The 21,261-nt window shown below is 37.8% G+C and overlaps 1 protein-coding gene across 12 annotated transcripts in view; it reads right to left on the reverse strand.

Annotated features, from left to right (window-relative positions):
* tenm3 (teneurin transmembrane protein 3) overlaps positions 1-21,261 on the reverse strand; it is a 693,684-nt gene that overhangs the window by 575,400 nt on the left and 97,023 nt on the right. For all 12 annotated transcript variants that reach the window (XM_055205043.2, XM_055205039.2, XM_073862719.1 and 9 more), the window contains exon 2: positions 8,399-8,438. The gene's annotated coding sequence lies outside the window, so the exon portion shown is untranslated. The remainder of the gene's footprint in view (positions 1-8,398; positions 8,439-21,261) is intronic.

The raw sequence follows: 21,261 nt of genomic DNA on the forward strand, positions 1-21,261 counted from the left end.
TAGTTCTCGAGACCGATCTTGGTCTCGAGACCGGTCTCAAGATAAATTTTTTAAGGTCTTGGTCTCGTCTTGGAATCGACCACATTTTTACTCGGTCATGTTTCTGTCTCAGACAAAGAGGACTCGGAATTTTATTTCAAGACCGGTCAAGACTTATTTTTTATCATTAATTTTATGCAGTTTATTAAGGTTTGGCATATGATGTTGGCATTGTTTAAGCATTGTTTAAGTTTCTCCCAATGACAATTTTTCTAATTTTATTACTAAAAACACATGCATTGTGTTAAAGGTGCAATTTGTAAGATATTTGCAGTAAAATGTCCAAAAACCACTAGGCCAGTGTTATATATTTTGTCCAGCTGATTACTATCAATATCTGTAATGTTTTCAACTACTTGTAAATCGTGAGAAAATTTCCATTCAAAACATTGTTACGGGGCAGTGCAGTCTCCTGTCAATGACGTTAATATCCATGTGACCCTTTGTCACCACCTTTACTGACGTAAACCACATGACAACAGTGGTCGAGTTCGGAAAAATAAAATGGCGGCCAAGGAAGCGACTGGAGCACAAATTTAATGTAAATACACGTATATTTTCACTTTTTACATATTTTAATTGCATTTCTAGCGAGAAATTAGTATTGTAGTTTTCAAATATGTGATTGGTTGTCACAGAGGCGCTCTCTGTTTGTATTTCAAACACGCTGCCTTTGAGGTGCGTCGGAGGGCCTTTCTCTGAGCTGCCTTCATGCCTCCGAGTCCGAAGTCATTTTCTCATGAGGCAGCGAGGCAACAAGTCCTCACAGTCCTCACTGCCTTGAATTTTCGGACACAGCCAGTGTCGTGGACAAATGCGGAACTATGCGATAGCGCCTGTCGGGCTACGCGGCACGCTTGCTTATGAACTTATGGATAACTCTTTACCGTCTGCCGCTTGTTGTGTCAGCTCCTGTAAGCGTACGGGCCAACCAAACGACCCAAGAAGAGTTTGCAACAAAACGAGAGAGGATCAATTTGTTGTTGCATTATCTGGATGGAGAGAGCTTCACGACAACATTTAACTAGACCGAGATTCTGATCCTGCTTGTGTTTTACGTGATGGGTAAGTTGTTTTGATTCGTAACCCTTCAAACGTATGCTATTATATTGATCACAACATTAGTGTGTAGATTGTAATCAGCGCGTCTTCCCGTGGACGATATGCACATCAAGAGGTATTGTACAGCAATATAAATGGACATTTTAAGACACTTCACAATAAGATTTGTACTGTCAATACATTATGTGAAAAATCATTGTAGATTGTACGTTGAAAACTTAATTCTGTGCTGTGTCTCGGTTTAGGTGGTCTTGACTACAACACTTATATCAGGTTAAGATTCTAAATAGTTTTTTTTACCCAGAACTCAATGTGGTGATATTAATAAAATATTTCTCACATTAACCCTCGAAAACTAAAATATCTTTTTTTTTGTGACAGGTACCATTTCACTGGCTTATATCATATCAGCTGGTGACACAATGGCCTGAGTTGATGGTCAATAATATGAGAGCAAGAAAACAGCTAATTAAATTGGTGGGTGAAAATATCATTTTAAAATAAAATACAGCCGGTAAGAAATATTTACGGTATAGCCGGTCATTATATTTTCTAAATTCATCTGACATTGGAAGCTGTGGCAATAAGTTAATTTTGGACCCTGTCTGCAATTTAAAATCATACATTTATCTAGCAATGGCTACAAGCATGCTCACGGCTCAATGCCTGTCTTGTTGAGCAAAAAGCCAGAAAAAATGACATAAATCACAGCTTTTTAAATAGTAAATTTCATGTTGCACTGACATTACATCAGCTTCTTACACTGTGTAAATTGAGCACACACAATTTTCCAGTCATGTATTTTCTGCAAATAGATTAGTAGTGAGGAAAATTAGCTAAAGGTACAATCCCATTGTACACGCAACTTGAAAAGACAATGAAATACCTAATCTTCAATTTATTCCCTATAAAAAAGTGGTTTGCTCATATACGATAGAGCCCTCAGTGTGCTCGATTGGTTAAAACGGTCAAGCGCATCGACTTCTGGATCAACCAATAGCGTGAATTTGTGGTGGGGCTGTCTATCTAAACCATGGATGGAGGGTGGGGAGTATTTGGAAAACCTGTGTGTAGACAATCCATTTTTCTTGGTGCTGCTAATGGTGCTAAAATTACTAAAGATGCACTGATCGACCAGCCATGAATCGCAGGGATGCGCCGATCGACCAGCCATAAATCGCAGGGATGCAAACTCAACAGGGGCAAAAAAGTGAGCTTGCGTTAGATATAAATAAATAAATGGTATATACAGGGTAAACATAAATAGCAACTAGTGTATGACAGTCTACTGTCACAAAGCACTTTGATTTTAGCCCATCTTGTGTTTTTTTTTAGTGCAAGTTTGTTATATTTATTCCAATTTCACAAAGCTGAAGTCAGATTATTCTGTTAAGTCTTGAAAATCTAATTTAAAACCAAAACAAGTGCTGATGCCACATGAAAGTTGCATCTTTGATCATTGTGCTTATTTGCTGTTAAATAGCTACAGATATTTAGTTTTTGTTTAAGGTCAGTTCGACCTATTAAGCAAGTAAACATCTTGTTCATGTACTTTTTCATTCTGTCTTGTCTGTTGCTTATTCAAAGTAAAAAAACTAAAAACATTTTTGGCCCATTTTGTCATTTTGCCCATTTTGTCATCGGTGCAACATTAAAAATGACAATTAAGGGGAAAGCTTATCAAAAGTGAAGCCTATCAAAAACTAAACTGCATTCAGCAAAATTTGGCAAAAAATACATTAAAAAACGAATCACCCTGCCATTTTAGTTGGTGAAGCTGGCACAAAATATTGTAATTATGAGATCACAGAAAGATTAAGGATATGAGTAATTAGAACGTGTATGAGGCAAATATGGTTAATCAAAGTGAGCTAAGAATGTGATTTTCACACCCTTGCAGGCAATCATTTAGCCTGCAAATGAGGTAATCTTCACGTGATTGGAGTGATTGATATAGCTTGATTTAAACTTCACAAACTTAAATACACAGTGATGCCACGCTCAACAGCGATTTTCGTAAGTGGGTTTAACCAGTGGACCAGAAAGATGGGGTCAAAGAGGTTTCTTATTCAGTCGCACAATGTGCAGACTTTTAATCAAACACCAGGACCCTGGAGTTCACCACCCAACAAATTCATTTTACCTCTAGGTCTTGCATTGACCTGACTGGGATCAAACCGGGAACTTTCACGGTTGTAACAGACATAATAAACTTGAACAACACCACTACACAATGAGCGACTGAATTAAAAAACAAACAAGTGAAAGTACTCTTGCTAAAACTCTAAAAGTACTAAATTGACCTACTCTAACATTCTTTGTGATATTAGAGCAGTGGGAAATGTCTTGGTTATGTGTGTGCACAGCTCTCAAAGTTTGTTTGTTGTCATGAATTTTAATCAGCACTGTAAAGCCACAACTTGCCGCCACGCATATGAAGAATCGCGTCCGATTTGTAAGGTAGACAACTGCTGACTGTTATCGCTGTAAAACAATCCCCCTTCACAGCCATTACACCACCGCTTGCCTCTTTATCTCATCTTAACCAGTATCCAGCTTTATTTTAAACATCTGATTTAAAAAAGTCTCAGTAAACCATGGATGGATGCAATACGCTATGTGCTGAGCATAAAATATCATGTCTATTTATTGCAGAGCAAGGATTCCAGTGACAAGATGGAAAGGTAGACGATTGGCTCTATTTACTGGGAGGCGGGACATAAACCAGCCATTCTGACCATTGCGATCTCCCCCATTCATACCAATACCTATTGTGTAAATGTGTTTGTGCGTGTTTTCTGTAAAAATCTACTCTGAATCAGATTTATAAACATCATTTATTATGAACCAAAATGCATAGTACACATGCACACACACACACACACGCACACACACACGCACACACACACACACATTCTGGTTTCCATTTTTTGTGGGGACATTCCATAGACGTAATGCATTTTATACTGTACAAACTGTATATTCTATTACCTTCCCCTAACCCCAACCATCACAGAAAACTTTATTGTACCTTAGATTTTCAAGTATGATTTATAAGCTTGTTTCCTAATGAGGACCTCAAAATGTCCCCACAACGTGATAATTACCAGGCACACACACACATGCACGCACGCACACACACACACACACACACACACACACACACACACACACACACACACACACACACACACACACAGACACAAAAAAACAATATGCGGTTATAGTCCATATAACATAATGTACTAGCCAGAAATTAAGCTTTGTTTTTGCACAGGCCTATCTAAAGGGTTAATGGTGCCACCTGGTGATCAAGAGTAAAAATGACACATTTTACTTCTTTGCAACAGGAAAAACCACTAACAATCAAGAATGCATGATTATATGGTGTCATGGCTTTGTAATCAAAAAAACGTTTTTATAATAGAAGTCAATGGGGCACAATCAGTCACGAAGAGTAAATGAGAGAAAAAAAATCTGATGCTGCACAAAAACTAACAATGCATCAAAGCCAATGTTTTTAATAATCTTTGACATGTCCAAGACTGTGATAAAAGGTAAAAATTACTTTTTATATTAAAAATCTGTCATTTTTTTCCAAATCAGTGACAAAACAAAAGGGTAGTGAATTTGCCCATGGTGTATTGTTGAATTAAAAAAAAAAAATCTAAGCATTTTCCCAAAATATGTGTCAATATAAAAATTTTATAAACCAAAAATTATTCCATTTGCTGAAATAGCAGTAACACGACGGTGACGGAGTCGGCAGCACATGAAATCACCCTTTAAAAGTAAATGAGAAGCATCAAACGCTTTCCCCCGTGTGAATGTACCATAATGGAAACCTAAAAAACGATTTGCACTGGCCTTTCATAATATATGTCCTTTTAAGATTTGATTCACTGTTTAATTTTACCTGCTCCCCATTTTGGGACAACAATTGGTGGAGTGTAGGCCCACCATGTTGTGATTACATATGCGCATCACATGCGTGTTCCCATTTAGATCTGTCCTGCACACCAGCAAAATGCAATTGTGGCCATCTTAAGTCACGCTTGACCTCACATTAAGTTCATGTGATCAGAAGTAGGATTGAGGAGAGAGCGTTCTGATTATTCAGCAACAGTGGGGTTCTGTATATCGAGGGCCGTGTAGCACCGAGTGCGTGAGTGCCACATGCTGAGCTGCCCAGCTGCGCTCAGATCTGTAATTGGGTTAGAGGGATACAGCATTCGCTGCTGCCTGCCTGACAGTGGCTTGAAAGGGAATAGCAGAGCTGCAGACACTCGGGAATCCGTGTTGCTTAAAGGAACTGCAGTCCAACTAGGAGATGGCACTGAAAGAGCAGACTCTATTGAGCCGTATTTGCTCTAGTTTCACTCGCAAAGACAGCGATCCCTGCTCAAACAGCTAGTACAGCTATCTGCTAATGAGTGCCGCCAGTTCGGTGACGTAGAGTAGGCCAGAATTCCAGTAACTGGTAGGTGGATGATCGCTCAACCACGGCACCCTGATGGGACTAAAAAGGGCAAGCGCTACCTATGCAAGCGGAGGCGTGAAACATCTTTAGTGCGATTCCACCACTGAGTTTGGCAAAAAGCGCTATCAATAAAGCTGCAGCATAGCGGCGAGTGCGGACATGAGAAGGTTCGGGCAGAGACGAATAGTGAGGAGGAGAGCTCACCCGCTGTGCACCCGCTCACATTACACAGCCAGAAGTAAATATTCTCTGGATGATAGCATCAGCTGCGTCTGCCCGAAAAGACTGCAGGTGGACTCGCTCCACTCAGGTCTTATCTCCACAGAACAGAAGGACGGTTAGAAGGATCGGAGAGTGTCGCTGACATTAGGCATTGCGCTGTGGCTCACGCCCAGACAAAAGCCTTCTCTCTCCATTAGCCTGATGCTAAAGATGGCCGACTTTGAGTGGATCGACCGGTGTACCGTCTTTGAATGCCTTGGTATTCAAAACACTCTTTTCCGTGGAGAAGAGAACAAAGGAAAAGCAAGATGCATGTCTGAGAGGATGAAGTACAAGAAAGAGCAGTAGAATTACCTGCTGAAATGGCTTTTGAATAAAGGCTCTGATCATTGAAACAAAAAATATATGTATATATTATGAATTCTGCATTTGTAGCCAAAATATCTTTCCAACTTAGTAATACTTAAAAACTTTAACTTTCTGACACTAGTGATCAAGGATTAAAATAATAATTAATACCTGCATAATTTCTTCAAAGGCCTGTTAAAATGATAAGCAACCGAACAAGGTATTATACTTAATTTAAATCAAAGTAAATCCATTTTAATTAAAACATTCATAGTGAGCTACTCAACCTTCACGTCCACTCACAACTAGCAATAATCAAGCGGCAATTAATCTGACATTGAAGGCTATTTTCATATTACGTTGTCTTCTTTAGACTCTCTCAGATGGAGCAACTCTAATTGTTGCCTAAAGTTGTTTAAAGGGAATTAAGAGTAATTGGTTTCTCTTTGTCAGTTTGTAGATTAGACAGAGCAGCACTGGTGTAAATTTCATACTTCTCCAGTAACAGCAATGTGAATTGTGCTTTTGAGAATTAAGTAAAGTTAAATGAAATTAATATTTTAGTGTTTCATTTATACATGGTCAAGAATATGTTCATAAGCCTTACATTAGACAGAAAAATAATGCAATTATAGATCTCATTTTAACAAGATTTTAATTCCCCATATTATACATACAGTGCTTCATAAAAGCCGTCTACAAGATTACAGACATTTAAAATCTGGTAATGGCTCCTATATTTCAAACAGCTTATATGAAAACGTTGGCATTGCTGATCTATCTAGGTCAAGAAGCAAGAAGCAGAATTGATCTGGACTTCTTTCAACACTATTGATATATATGCTTTAATAAGTCAACTATAATAAATCATCAAATATTAAATGTGAAAAAATATTGTAATCTATTTCCGGTTCCAGGCTTTAAGACATTATATATATAAAACAATATTACAATATCTACATATATAATATATATATATATATATATATATATATATATATATATATATATATATATATATATATATATATATATATATATATATATATTACAATATTTTTATTATATTTATATAAATATATAGTTTTATTTGCATTGGACGTACCTTCACTGCTTCCTTACAACGACATTTATCCACCATTTTGTACAAGCCCATCTTTTCGAATAAAACACATCCTTTACAGTCATTCATAGCAAGCAGTATATTTAAACTACAGCTATATGAACTACACATTTCGAGGGATTGCCCTGATAGTCAGTATGTGATGTCTGTCTCAGCACACACAGGTCTTTATGGTTCCTAACAGATACAAAGAGCTTAGTGTCAATTGATAGCATCTTTTATGTGTTCTATTCAAATCTACCAACCAACTTTACAGCATTGGCCAGATTTTAATCCCTCCACTCCACATACAGTTTCTATGACCCTGACAATCACAAAAAAAAAACACTCCACCCGCCCGTTCTCAACAAGCCGCATTTTATGCTTATGTGGTATAATGGCCAGCATTCAGAGCTTTGCTAGTCAGAAAAAGCGAGAGTTCTCCTGGGTAAAGTGAAGGCCTCCAGTGTGGAGGAACTGTGGGAAAGCAGCGTGGTGCACAGATGCACAGTTACACCAAAGAGAACAGTAGGATCCAAGAAAAACGAGAGGAGGGGGAGATGAGAAAGGAAAAGATTGTGTTCATGAGTCTACATACAGGAGGTAAAGGCGAGGAAGGGGGGGACAAAGGGAGTATAGTAAATTCACATGGTTTTGCTCGAAGGTGGAAGCGTACAATGAGTTGATGCAAGGGGTCATCAGTCAATCGATGGGCGTGCAGGTAGAGAGAGAGGCCAGACTTGGGTGGTCCCAATACATCTTAAATAAAGAGACAACTTCACACAGCGTGTAGAGGGTGTGTGGGGGTGGATGTGTGTGTGTGCGTGCACATCAGGGTAGGTAAAGACCAACTGTATTATCCAGAAGGTATTTTGGCAGCTTGTGTTTCATATTGCACAGTTCAGTACTGACACAGTATAGCCACTGGCTACACAACGAGCAATGAAATTAAATTTTCAATTTTATTAAGCTGATGCAATTCTCTCTAAATGGGTGACAATCTGCAACAGTACGAAAGAATGAATAGGAAAAGAAAAGAAAAAGAGTAACATTTTTTTAATATGTTCTCTATAAAATTATGTAAGAACATTATCTTAATGTGCTGATATACCACTCTTGAACTTAAATGGAACAGGAGGACTTACATGTACGATTTGCCATCCTTCAGGGCCGAAATACAGAAACCTGTGAATAGAAAGAAAGAGAGATGAAACAGATATTCAAAGAGCAGTCTACCTCTATGAAGCCTGTATATCACACAGTCTCCATATACAGCTCTGCAGCTGCTACCTTCTCTCTTTTTCTTTCCCACATACACATGCGGCATCCCACTGGAGGACAAGGCAGAGAAACCCCTTCTCACACAAAGTGTGAGGGAGATGTTTAATGTCTGCGTTTGATTACTCTGAAAGCGTGCTTGGAAAACCGATAATGCTGGACCTCTTCTATTGCATGTGAAGGGCAGTGCGGAATTCCTATTTCATCAATTAAGAATATAAGAAGCTATTTCACGCAAATGCGTAATTTATATGCAAAATGTCAGCCAAGTGCTGCTTATCATTAGTAGTCTAATTGCACATATCAGGCCTGCTTGAGGATCAAATGGCTGTGAATGGGGCACTTGTTTGTGCCAGGAGTAGCTCTTCAGCCCCATCTACTGGGCCTGGGATCCCTCTCTACCAGCCTGACATTTTAGTGAACCTCGTACCTCTGAGGTACGAGGGAGGCCTGGCAGAGGCAATGTGTGAAAGAAAGAATAGCAGGAACATAGAAAAGGGGAACTGCGCTCATGGTTGCTAGAAACATTGCTTTTAAATATGGTGCAATAATGAAGAAAGGGAGGATAAGGCTTCAAAGAATTGGATTGTAGGGTGAAAGGTCAAAAGTGCTTTAAACATAAATGTCCTACATGTGTAAAAATTGTGTACAGCAGAATTTTATTTAAATATTAATGTTTGTAAAATATATCATCCAAATTAGTATAGACCACAAAATAAGAGAAAAGTTGAAATGTAATAAAAAAGTTATTTTGCATTTTAATAGTTCATGAATCAGAAGTTAAACCAAAATAGGCACACTTAAAAAGCTGGGAAATAGGCACATATATAAATATGTCAAATATTTTTGTCTAACACTGCCATTTAATGTTCTTATTAAATTGTGTAAATTATAAATTGTGCACACCATGCTTTTATTTATTGATACTTAATTTGCTATCTTCACAATACCTTATAGATCTATAAACGTATTGTTTGTCTTAATATCTTCTTTGCATCTTAAAATATGAATATTTATGCTAAAATATTAGGAATTCATTATATTGCACAAACAATAATGTATTTTATGCATGTCTGTTGTTGCAAGAGTAAACTAAGATAATCAAAGCAAAATGTAATTCTTTGACATTATTTATTGTGTGATTTATATATATATATATATATATATATATATATATATATATATATATATATATATATATATATATATATATATATATATATATATAGGTTTTCCAATACACACACACACACACACACACACACACACCTAAAGGATTATTAGGAACACCATACTAATACTGTGTTTGACCCCCTTTCGCCTTCAGAACTGCCTTTATTCTATGTGGCATTAATTCATCAAGGTGCTGAAAGCATTCTTTAGAAATGTTGGCCCATATTGGTAGGATAGCATCTGCAGTTGATGGAGATTTTTGGGATGCACATCCAGGACGCAAAGCTCCCGTTCCACCACATCCCAAAGATGCTCTATTGCGTTGAGATCTGGTGACTGTGGGGGCCATTTTAGTACAGTGAACTCATTGTCATGTTCAAGAAACCAATTTGAAATGATTCAAGCTTTGTGGCATAGTGCATTATCCTGCTGGAAGTAGCCATCAGAGGATGGGTACATGGTGGTCATAAAGGGATGGACATGGTCAGAAACAATGCTCAGGTAGTCTGTGGCATATAAACGATGCCCAGTTGGCACTAAGGGGCCTAAAGTGTGCTAAGAAAACATCCCCCACACCATTACACAATTGCATTAATGAGAAATTGAACAAGTGTTCCAAATAATCCTTTATATATATTTATATATGTTTTACACAAATATGCTATTTGCTATCACAACAATTTAAAATCTGGTAAAAATTAAATGTTGCTGAAGAGATTTTTTTTTACTTTGTCATTAATACATCCTGCTAATATAACTATTAACAGTCTATAAACTGTCCCTGTCCAAAAATCCAAAAGAGCATCAAGGAAACAAACGCACACACAAAAATTAACTCTGCTCAGTAATAAAAACATTTACACTTTTCTACAATTCAAAAGCAATAAAGAACACTGTGAAGCATTAATCATGAACCAATCATAACTGAAATAATAAGTGTACCGGAGATGTTTCAAAAGACTGAACACCAAGCTCCTGCCCTCAGAATAACCATAAAAAGTCTCTCTCTTGTGTATAATGTCACTGTGATTCAGGCGAATAAAGTTCTCTATTAGCAAACGTTCCTCTTATTGGAGTTTAAACTGTGGCTTTCCGACAGGAAGCAGTGCGACAAAAATGAATTTGGTGTCAGTGGGGACACAGCGGGAGGCGAGGAGCCAGCCAGCCGTGAGAACCTCAGGTGAAGGTTAAGCAATGTCTCAGACACAGCAGTGCAGGTGAGGGAGAGGAAGAAAGAGAGCATTGCATTTGATGAGGAGAACGGTGACAGGATGTGGGGGGAGTTCTCTGGTGAGGTGAAGGACTATCTCCAGAGATCTCCAGCACAGGGAGCAGGTTGACAGCTCGCGCTGGACTGCTAAGGGACTGGTGAGGCACCAGGAACTATGAATTCTGCCGAGACCAAAGCAACCCTAACTCAAACAGACCCATTTCCAAAGCTTCTTCATGCCTTGCTTGGCACATCGGAAGCTTCTTTAGTTTTTTGTAGGACCCACCAGGGGGGCAGGTGACTTCCCCTACACTGCCAGCTCTCACTCAAACTCAGGTTAACAATGAGGAATTAACCCCTTCACCTCATATACGGATCGGGCTGTAGGGAGCTGGCTTAATCAGGACTCAGACCTGTAGGTGAATGACCAGAGACCCAAAGGAAACACAACTCGGTTCCGACCCAATGGGTAGGTAACAAACAGAGCAACTGCAGTTACTTTTAACTTTATAGATAGAAACTGATATTGGAGAAAGTGGTTTGCCAACTACAGAGCAGTAGAAAAGCTACACTGTAAAAAATACTTTGCTGCCTTAAATTTTTTTTGTTAAATCAACTCGGATTTACAAGTAATTTCAACTTCCAATTATTTATTTTGACCAGAGATGAGTTGTTATTACTACAGGTAGTTGACTTTTCTCAACTATATTTTATAAGTTGTGACAACTCATCTCTGTTGACATGACTTGTAAATCTGAGTTGATTTAACAAATAATTTTTAGGCAGCAAATTATTTTTACTCTTTGTAAAGTATAAAGAATATCTGAAAGGCTGAATCAAAGTCAAAAAAGGTCAACACATCAACAAACAAATTTTAACTTTGAATTTTGAGACAGCATTGGATAGGGCCTGTATTATTCCAAAAGAAAACTGCTGCCGGTGCCATACAGTTCTTGAAACAGCCATCAATTACTTTAAATTATATAGTAATATATCTTTATATTAACTACTAACAAGTGTGGCACGCTTGTAATACTCAGGCTTAAAAATAACATAAAAATAAGTACTTTAATTAATCGCTTATTAACACCAGGCATAGTAAATCTTTGGTGTGTTAATTTTCCTTCTGCTCCATACAATCAGTAACATAAACTCCAAAATTGTGGAGTTTTCGGTGCAGTTCAAGAGGTCTCTGAAATCCATCACGCTGGCAGGAAGCACTCAGTTTTCCAGAACAACAAACTCAGCTGAGGGATCGGTGGGTGTATGAATCAGCTGCAGATATATTGCACACCTGCCCGTGATTGACACCCCCCACATTGACACAGATTGGCAGAGTAATTAATGTCAGATTGCAGACTCTTTTGTGCCACTTTTCCCATCTGGAATCAAATACCCCCACAAAGTTTAACCTTTTCATTGCCTCTAGGAATGAGGGGTTAATGAAGTCACATCCATTTCTTTAACTACAGTCTGCCGCACAGCGCAAAGAATTGAAGTGATGTCCAAACTGATCCAGACAAGTTTCAAAATCTTGTCTCAGTTTTGACACTCTGCATCACCACTGGTGTCACACGGTTTCAGTCTAACTTATTTTCTAGGAGCACTGTAGACCCTGACTGAAAACTTTAGGAGCACAAGCAGAATTGACCTTGAAACAGCCTGCAATGCAATTATTCACCCCCCCCCCAAAAAAAAAACCCTTAATGAGAAATTGACTCTATATGCATATGTTGCACATGTCATTACGCACAATTGATCAAACTTTCAGAATATGAAGTTATAAACCAAGGAATCATACAATCCCCTTGAATAATTCTAGGCATAAGATACCCCAAAAAGACTGAATTTACAACAAAAGGTACAACATGTAGGCAAAATATAGATGTCTTTATAATTAACTAAAGATTCCCTATGCTGATCTTAGGTCAGCACCTAGAAAATACGAGAACTAGTTAAATTATTATTGATTTGTTGCTGATTATAATTTTATTAAACTATACAATAAGTTATATCCAGTTATATGGCTAGCCTGGATGCCAGCCGAATTTAGTCCCGCCTACAACATTGTAGGCTGGGGGAAATTCGGTCTGGAGTCGCTCCGTTGTGGCACTACTATGCTTGAACAAAAACTGGCGGACCAATCAAATTGTCAGGGAGGGCTTTATAAGATGATGGACAGATGATCAACAGCAACGTAATCAACCACGTGACCAAAGAGCGCTTGTGTTGAATCCGTTTAGAATAAAGACGGTTGCCGCTGGATAATTGAGATATGAATATTCTGCCATCGAGTCTGTTCTAGAAGATATCAACAGCGCAGTGATTTTAAAAGAGGAACAGAGAAATGCGATCAATACATTTGTTTATCAGAAAGATGTTTTGCTGTCCCTCCTCCGGGATTCGGCAAAAGTTTAATTTATCAGCTGACTCTGATAGTCGCTGAGAAGATGGGACACAATGAAAATGTGTCCACAACAGCGTGGATATAACTAGCGGTCGTTGCCAGTTCCTTTTCGGAAGCCTGTGGATGAAGTTCATTTAACTTACGAATGATAAGAGATAACAGTCTGACTGTATGACCTAGTAAATAACTCACAATGTTGTGATATGAATGAAATGATGTAAACATAGTAGGTGTCGATGTACGTTCGCTAACTCAGACTTAGTATAATCATAATGTTAGTGTCATTGTAGCGAAATACCTAGCAGTTTGGTCATGCTGCAAAAGACGCCGTTTCAACATACGTTGGACACTCGGTTGCTCTGATTGGTTGTAGTTCTATCCAATTGAGTACAGAGGCATTTTTTATCCTGGTTCAGTTGAAACACTTTGAGATATTGATTACTTTGCTGATTTTGGACATACTTCGATAACTTTGTTGATTTTGGATATTTAACGTTTTAAACATCATTTAAAACGTTAAAGTATCTAGTTTTTGTATGTCCACTCCCAATAAAAAACTTGAATGTTGTGCTTTTCGCCAAATTAAGAAAATAAACAAGATGCGCCTTTAGTTCTCTCTCACTCAGTGAAGTCCTTTCAGAAACGTAACTTAACGAATACTTTTCATACAAACAGCAAATATCTTTTGTGTTCATCAAAATAAAAAATAAACTTAGAACAACATAAAGGTGAGTAAAGTTTCATTCATGCTTTTTTGATACATTACACATTGTTTTCTTTCGTGGACTATGGACCCCCTAAAGTAGCCCTGGCCACCCCATTAAAAAAATTTTAGTTCCGCACAATAAAACAATTGACCCGTTGGGCAAATGAGTGGTGAAACCCCAGTCACGTATTCCGTTATTTCGTCAATGTCACTTTACACTTAGCCATCCAATCACATTTGAGAAGAGGGGGGGACAAATACCACAACAACCAACCGGCGCATCGTACAAGGACTGATAAACAAAACAGAAGTATCATAGAAACCAAAGCACGTTGCTGAAGAAACGCTGGTAAGCTCCCACAGTTGGCATCGCCTGCCATTTTCATCAATGTTTAAACACTTAAATGTGGTGTATGCGCCCCCTAAATCCACCACTGCACATTTGTGGGCTTGGGATCTACACATCTTTCAACAAGAAATAGCAAATTTGCCGGTCGCACATGCGCGAGTACTTGTAAAAATGCTTGCGCTGCCATTTGGTCGCGACCTGGAGCCCTGTGTCGGACTCGTCTAAACTGCCATACTGAAATCTCTAAAAATGCTTAAATCTCCTTTCTGCGCATGCAAAAACAAAGCAAGATAAGTAATTCTGTTTTATTTTGATGTGGTGGATTAATAATTAATTGTATTTTGCCCTATCCATATTTATGGGTCATTTTGTGATACATTTTACATTTGTATCAAAGCAAACACAACAATGTTTTGGGTTAAATTGATCACATTTACTGTGTCACATGGCCAAACACATACTGTATGCCATTGTTTCTGAGTACCTCTGTTTCCACACTACTACACAAAAACAGTAGCCTATTTTCAAATTAATCAAAAAGTTTCAAAAGCTTTGTTTTTACTAGGCAAAATTACAGTTTCGACAGAAGGCAGAAAATAAAAAATTGAAAATGAAAAGATTAGACAAGGATTGAGAAGCTAATTCAGGGCATTAAATTAAAGCATTGTGTCTTTCCACCGAAATCTACAAAAGGATCATTTTATGCCGATAATCTGAGTATAAACGATTTAATACCAGAGAAAGAAAATGGGTTGTCACAACACTGTGCTGTAATGACATGTTCTGTCTGACAATGCACCAGATGAGAGGGATGATGTGTGGACATGCTTGTTCTTGATTACCCTTGAGATAACTGGCCGCTGTGTAAGGTTGTGTTGAGCCCATCCTGTGGGAGTCAGGTTTGTTCTGGGCTTTATCTGCCTGGTTTAATCAGTGTTTAACGGACTTCTCCTTTCTATGTCCACAGAGCAGCAAGATACTGTCAACATGACCAGAATTGTAATGATCCAAATTTGACACTTTTATTGCTCACTTTTTGATTGAATTTACATTGCAGTATTTCTTCAGTCACAAACCGTAGCCAATAATCAACTACCTACTTGTCAAGAACTGAGCTCAACACTTTCCAGTAAATCAGCATGTATTGAGATGGTTGACAGCTGATGATTTGAAAATTGGCCATTTTATACTGTAAATGTAATTTACTTCTTTAAACTTCATATTTTTGCCTGTACAATAGGTGTTACTAGGCCATACCAACTCAACAGTACATGCAAATGGAGCATTATGTTTTTTGGGAACAGTAACAGTGTGACAGCAAAAAATTGCAACGTTCAAATTACATACAGTATGTGGAGGATGTCATAAACTCCAGACTGAAAAGTTTACATTACATTGCACAAACTGGGTGAAAATGTCCTGGAATAACGAACAAATTGAACTTTTAAGAGGGGGATCTTGTCCTCATCTGAGTGGGCACATGGTTTATTAAAAATCTAAAGGCTTTCTTTGTCATTTAAATGTGATTTTTACATTAAGATACTAGGACTGATACTAGGACACAGTGATCTCATTACAAAATACTTTCAGTCATTTTCATGTCAACTGTTATACAACACAAGGTATAACATCCATATTGTCTAGACAGAATAATTTCAGGTAATCTTAGGTTGCAGCTTTATATCACTGGAGGGCTGCTTCAGAAATGCCACTTCCTGGAGCGTGCTTTATTGTTTTCATTTTGCATAATTTCAGCATACAGTCACTGTGTAGTGTACAGGTGGCTATGAATGGTGTAAATATATGCAAGGAAAATAATGTAAGAAGACCAATTGTGATATGCAAATATCAAGCATGCAATCATTGTCAGTTACATTTTCAGCAGATTTTTCAGCAGAATAGACAAAGTAGATAAACCAACAAACTTAAAAGCTACTACTAAACTAACAAACTTAAAGCTACTAAACCACACAACCTGATATGTCAAGTGATAGACGTTACTAGGCCAACATAGTTTGTAACCGTAACTGGGTTGTAAGCCAAAACTTCACATTTACTGTAAACGTATCCCTTAAATCTGATTGGTCGATTGGAATGTCACCCCAGGGTCAACAATGATGTTGATCCAGGAAAAGAGCTGGGTTAAAACATAGATTCTGTGATTTGAATCATTTTTCAGTTTAACAAAACAGTAATGATTCAGGAAATCCCTAAATCGATTCTTAATGTATGTGCTTTACTTCAGAGGCCGGACTCAACAATAAGGAGTGCCTGATGGCCCGGGGCAAGCATTAATCATGCTTGGGCCAATTAACAGAACTGTCACTTGCCCGATCAGGCCACACGAAAGCATCACAAAATGTATCATTTGCATTTTTTAGGCCTTGCTAATTTACTAAATCAAAGAAGACAAGACACAGATCATCAGCAACATGCGTCCCAAAAGCCTAAAATCTCAAGGCTTCAGACAGCGCACAAATTGGATTCACGTTTCTTAAGGTTGAAAGTTTACTTAAATTATTTAAATAAGGTCCAATTTTTCTTGTAAACATAGTCCGTTGAATGTAAACAATTCAGAAAGAAAACTGTATATTGAATCAGTGTAAAAGTATTGACATTTCAGCCGTAAAAGCAGTAAAAACATAAATGTTTTGTTTTCTGACAAAGTTCCGATTTTTCAACTCAATTCGCGCAGGAAGCCTATTCTCATCTTTGCATTGACTTATTATGTAAATCACTCACGCTGGCCGCCTCTACCGCATCTGGTGTGAATGCACAGTTAGACATGTCGGTCTTAAAGTGACATCACCCCAAATAAATACCCTGTCTGCAAAACTAATTTTTTTTTATGAATTATTGATAACTAGTCGATCGATATTGGATTAAATTGAAATTAAATCGAATTAAAAACATACCGTATTTTCCGAACTATAACTGTGCCTTCACACTGCCACCTGCGAGAGCGTCAAAGTAGTCGAAAGTCATTAATTTTCAAAGAGAGCCGGCAGCGAGCCACGTCGAGCAGCGGTGTGGCGCGTCATGTAAGATGTGAGCGTCGAAGAGATTTGAAATCAGGTCAACTTTACGATAATGAGCAATGACGCGGTTTGGCGGCAACCAATCGGAAGGAGGAAACGTTTGGCGGCAACCAATTGGAAGGTGGAAACCTCCTCTTGAGAGGATTCCAGAGAATGCATTCGAGCATCAAAGCGTCCACTACACCTTTTCTATAGCGTCGTTAGTAGGGCAGCCAAAGCTTTTATTGACACTCTCGCCGGTGGCGGTGTGAATGCCCAGTTAGTCGCGTTTTTTTTCATAATTTGGCTGGTGCTGTGTCTTATAGTCAGGTGCGCCTTGTAAGTCAGTATAAATTAATTTTGACATATATAAACCAAGATACAACATTCCCATCTACAGCCGCGAGAATCCGCTATATGCTGCTCCTGTATTTATGTAATTTATTGAATTCAGTGATGTGGAAGGACGAGCCTGCGAACTTCATGCTAGTTGGCTTGTTTGGTTAATTTAGCCTATTTAGCCTTCCAGATATGTTCTGTATGCTATTGTTTATCGGGTAAATAACTGATAACATTACTTTAACATACAGACACCTATTCAGCCTGCTGTTCTGTGTGCTATTGTTTAGTTGAATAACTTGACTTTTCAGATTAAATGTCTGTTCTTCGGCTTGAATTTTGGGAAATAATTTTCTAAATAAATATGCTGTTATTTCGCCTTCATGACACATTTTTGAACGATGCGACTTATAGTTCAGAAAATTCGGTATTTAAAAAAAATGGTAACACTTTACAATAAGGTTCATTAGTTACATTAGTTAATGTATTAACTAACATGAACAAACCATGAGCAATACATTCGTTACAGTATTTATTAATCTTTGTTAATTTTAGTTAATAGAAATAAAGCTTTATTTGCTTGTTCGTGTTAGTTCACAGTGCATTAACTAACGTTAACAAAATTTTAATAAAAGTATTATTAATTGTTGAAATTAAAATTAACAAAGATTAATAAATGCTGTATAAGTGCAGTTCATTATTAGCTCATGTTAATTAATGTAGTTAACTAATGTTAACTAATGAACCGTATTGTAAAGTGTTACCAAAAAAGAACTCAATCTAAATACCAAGCCCTATCCAGGGCCATCTCTCAATCTGAAAAATCAGGAAAACCTGAAAAGTATCTACAAGTTTGAGTCTATACAGTACATTAAGTGGGATGAATAAATAGGGCAAGACAAGATGTTTGAATAAGGAATATCAATACAGTGCTGCCTGGCAAGCATTGTAATTAATTCATGGATCAATGTGACAGGAACCTGTAGCTGCATTTCACCTCAATGAATCAGTGCTGTATTCTAGAAAAACACCGGAACTGGTTGAATTAAACTAAGCTGGTTTGTTAAGCAAAGACTTTCAGTGGTGCATCAAACTGAAGAACAATCTGGCACCAGATTGGATGGCATCAGAAGAGTGCCCTGCTATAAGATATACATGTGGCATGTGTTGACAGATTTAAAGTGCCTGCTAAATCATTCTATAACCAGACTGTATGCTAACTCAACTATCTTCAGACTTTGGGGCCTAAACATAAGCAACACTGTACATACCTATTTTTTGAAAGCATAAATCTATATATAACAAGCACAAACATTCCCAAACACACGCTAATCCTCGAGTACTTATGACTTCACATCACATAGCCTTTCTACACTGATTTATAGAAAATACTTCATCCATTATTAATATACAGAGGAGTGTGTACTAATAACCTGCGCTCCACAAATCACAGAATTAAGCAGCACTGAAAAGCGGCGCCTGCGCTAAACTGGACTATGAATATTTCATCAAGGCACATTGGGCGGAGACCCGCAGCTGTGATTTATATCACAGATACAGATAAGACAAACAGACTTATACAAACACACATGCACACCGTAGACCTCAATCTTATTCAGAAAGCTAACAGCTCGTGGGTAGCCCTGTTTCCTTTCACACCTGTATTATACGGATTAGTCATCAAATGTGTTATGTCTGGATGATTAAGAAGCATTATCTGGTTTTCACTGCTGTCTACCTCAGTATCTGCCCTTGTTTTCTCACATCAAACCAGTCTAATGGCAGCAGCGATGCTGGCAGTAAGATAGCAGAGATATATTCACCCCAGCGAGGCAGCAATGGGTGCTCCCACAAGATCAGCCCCCCACACACACATAGCCTACTGTATATATATATATATATATATATATATATATATATATATATATATATATATATATATATATATATATATATATATATATATATATATATATATATGTATATATATATATTATCTTGCATCACACATATTATTTCTTTACCTTTCTCAGTCTCATCCGTTCTCCCCCTTTCACACACGCACATTTTTTAAAACACAGGAAATGAGGAGGAGGGTAAAGAATGGCCCTGGCTACCTGCGGGACAAAGGGGGTTTCTCCTGCAATTTGGCTGGTAATCAGAAAGCATCAGCTGGGTCAGGAGGCTGCATTTCTTCACCTAATGCAGAAAGCCATTCTCTCCCTTCCCTCCTGGACATAAAAGAGTCATTTACTAAACATTTATCTTTTTTAAAAAGCCATTATGCCGTGTTACCGTGCTTGATTGTTTCTTTATTGAATTTGGGCAGCCTCGAGCCTGCGTTGCGCTTCGGGTCTGGCAAAATGATCTTTTCTCTCGTTCTCTCTCTCTTTATCCAGCTCACAAGTCCATTATCAGGGATGAAATAAAAAAACCTGGTGCTGGGTGTGTATGGTTATATGTACTGTGTGATGGAATGGACCATAAAATGTGTTTGATCATTGTGAGAGTGCTGGAAATTATGAACATCATAGAGACAGTTGGTCATTTCTTTCTTATGATGGATTTAGAATAGAGTAAATACTGCTGTAAGCCACACGCATCAGTGTCAAGGCTAGCCTTCTAATACAGAACTATCGGCAATAAATGACTACATCAAAGACATACTGAAAGGTATTTGGGTTTTAAGTGTGTTTTCTCTAGCACAATGGTAGAGCACTGTGTTAATGATAACAGGTTCATGGGTTCCATTTCCAAGAAACACACAATGCTGGGGGGCATAACACCATCTATCAGCTACTTATATTGCTGTCTTAACATTCTTACAGCGCCAGCTTAGATCAAGCGACACCTCAAGGTACAAAACTCCCAACAAGCAGTTACAGTATATCAACTTGAGAACAAGTTTAAATTCTGCCATTTCCCCAAAAATATAAAAAATAGGAATGCACGATATATCGGCTGACATATCGTTATCAACCGATAACTTATTTTTAATATTATCGATTATCGGTCTTATAGCAAAATTAGGCAATAAATAAAAGCCGATAAGTGATGGATTATTTTGGTTTGTTGAACCACTTCACTTGCTCATTGCTGGCCATGTGGAGTATTGATTGGTGCTTTCTGTGACATAGCACGAAGATGACATGTGTTGCGGGCTTAAGAAGAGTATGCTAGTCTAGCGCAAAGACAAGATGTCCGCGGTCTGGGAGTTTTTCATTGTGAAATTAATATGAATATTTATCGGCCTATATATATATATATATATATATATCGGTTATCGGTCCCCAAATATAAAGAGTTATCGGTTATCGGTATCCGCCAAAATTTCCATATCATTCCACAAAATCCTGCACACTATCAATCCTTGCTTAATATTCATTGACACAAGCAACGTGACCTTTATCAGGCATTAACATACTTTAAAAAACAAGACATATTTAAATGCAAAACTGTCCAATCAATGTCACACAACTTCAAATTAGCCAATTAGCCAATCCCCTACGTCATCAAATACTCAAATATA

This window comes from Misgurnus anguillicaudatus, chromosome 3, assembly GCF_027580225.2.
Source record: "Misgurnus anguillicaudatus chromosome 3, ASM2758022v2, whole genome shotgun sequence".
Lineage (NCBI taxonomy): Eukaryota > Metazoa > Chordata > Actinopteri > Cypriniformes > Cobitidae > Misgurnus > Misgurnus anguillicaudatus.